Here is a 2,500-nt window from a genome sequence, read left to right as displayed (position 1 = left end):
GTTGTGCCTTAACCTAACCCATGTTGTGCCTTAACCTAACCCATGTTGTGCCTTAACCTAACCCATGTTGTGCCTTAACCTAACCCATGTTGTGCCTTAACCTAACCCATGTTGTGCCTTAACCTAACCCATGTTGTGCCTTAACCTAACCCATGTTGTGCCTTAACCTAACCCATGTTGTGCCTTAACCTAACCCATGTTGTGCCTTAACCTAACCCATGTTGTGCCTTAACCTAACCCATGTTGTGCCTTAACCTAACCCATGTTGTGCCTTAACCTAACCCATGTTGTGCCTTAACCTAACCCATGTTGTGCCTTAACCTAACCCATGTTGTGCCTTAACCTAACCCATGTTGTGCCTTAACCTAACCCATGTTGTGCCTTAACCTAACCCATGTTGTGCCTTAACCTAACCCATGTTGTGCCTTAACCTAACCCATGTTGTGCCTTAACCTAACCCATGTTGTGCCTTAACCTAACCCATGTTGTGCCTTAACCTAACCCATGTTGTGCCTTAACCTAACCCATGTTGTGCCTTAACCTAACCTATGTTGTGCCTTAACCTAACCTATGTTGTGCCTTAACCTAACCCATGTTGTGCCTTAACCTAACCCATGTTGTGCCTTAACCTAACCCATGTTGTGCCTTAACCTAACCCATGTTGTGCCTTAACCTAACCCATGTTGTGCCTTAACCTAACCCATGTTGTGCCTTAACCTAACCCATGTTGTGCCTTAACCTAACCCATGTTGTGCCTTAACCTAACCCATGTTGTGCCTTAACCTAACCCACGTCGTGCCTTAACCTAACCCACGTTGTCGCCTAACGTAACCCACGTTGTCGCCTAAACCTGCTCTGTAATTGTTATACGACTCGTTCAATTAGTGTAGTGTTGCCCACCCGCAACCCTCGCAATATAGTTCGCTACTCGCACTCCCCGCTCCCCTGTGTATCGCTTCATGTTAAACACCTTGCAAGTCTTGCTCACTTTCCACATGCTCCTGCTGTACACTGTAATGTGGATGGCAGCAGGACGTACATGCCGCCCCTCCCCACGTCCCCACCTTGCCCCCTGCCTTCGCAAGCTGGTTGGTGAGAACTTTGCATGTTCAATGCCCTCCGCATGCGACGTACTCAGGCTACGTTGTGGTGCGGCCTGTGTCAACTGTCCGCTAATGTCGTACGCGTAAACCACAATCTGTACTGCACATTCGTCCTTATGTACTGAATGATACATCGTGGCACATGTGTGACCGTACAACGACTGCGCCCAAAAACGGCGGACCATACAGTGCAAATATTGTGCACGCAGCTACGTGTCGTCTCCCTATGAGAGCTGGATTGCAGTGTGGTACGCCATAGAGACGTGTGGGAGGAACGGACGCCGTGGATGGCGATCAGCATGAGCTGTCTGTTGATGTATTCGGACCTAGTCGTCTCTCCTCACACACCGTGATGGCATGGTGCACCGCGTTCCATATCTGCGACATGCTACAGAGGCCGGTTGACAGTCGTTCGAGCAATGGACATCGCATACGTACGGGGGCCACCTTCCACGTATTGTCTAGGCGTGCACATTTTGTTGCGTGTATGTGGGCAGACGTAGTGTGGCGTGACACCTGACACAGGCATGCAATAATCGTGGAAGTTGCAAATGGCGATGGACGCCTGCGTTTTCTGGTGAAGTTACGCAAATGAACAAATGGTAACCTGTTGTGGTGCGGTTGTTCTCGCTAGGGGTGAATCGGTGATGGCGACGATAGGTTGAGGTACTAACCGGTTGTTCCAGCGATACCCACCATGCCGACGAAACTGAACGGCATCTGGGTGTGAAGCGATACGCGGCGGTGGCTGGGTGGGACCGTCCCCGGCCGGTGAGGGGGCGCCTCCCGGCGTGCTGGCCGCGCGGTGCGTGGGCGCACGCGCTACAGCCGGCTGGTGGGGGCGGCCAGTGGCAGGCGCGCCGGCCGACGGACGCGGCAGGCGTCGCAGCTGCGCGCCGGCGCACCCTGCGCGCGGCGCCGTGCGGCCAAAGTAGGTCCTCGCGGGCCCGGTGCGAAGCGCGGTGGACATCTTCAGTGTGCTGGTCCGATTGAGGACTGTGTGCGTTGAGGATGCGCTGCCGCCCGGCGCTCGGCGCCGCGACGCCGTGTGCTGCTCGGTCGCCCCAGCGGTTCTCGCTGGTGGTTTGTATCGCAGCTGTGCGGATGTGTTGGCGCGTGCGCTGTGCTGGGAGAGTTCGCTTCGGCACCCAAGTGGGGCTTTTGTCCTTCTGTGGCGCTGGCGTTGGAGCTGCCGGTCACCGTAGGTGGCGCGTGTTGTCTCCCGCCGGCAATGCCACGACAGCACGCTCCCGGGCCTCTGTCGGCAGCGGCAAGCTCAGTTGGGAGCACGGGTGGTCGCACCGAAAGCGTCTACTCGCCTAACTCCGGGCGATTGCGCCTCTCTCGAACCCGACCAAGTACTTGGGACGGCGCTGCGCGCCGCCGGGACCTGAGAG

The sequence above is a fragment of the Schistocerca piceifrons genome, unplaced genomic scaffold (assembly GCF_021461385.2).
Source record: "Schistocerca piceifrons isolate TAMUIC-IGC-003096 unplaced genomic scaffold, iqSchPice1.1 HiC_scaffold_654, whole genome shotgun sequence".
Classification (NCBI taxonomy): Eukaryota; Metazoa; Arthropoda; class Insecta; order Orthoptera; family Acrididae; genus Schistocerca; species Schistocerca piceifrons.
The sequence above is the reverse complement of the archived record's forward strand: the minus strand, read 5'-3'. Positions refer to the sequence as shown.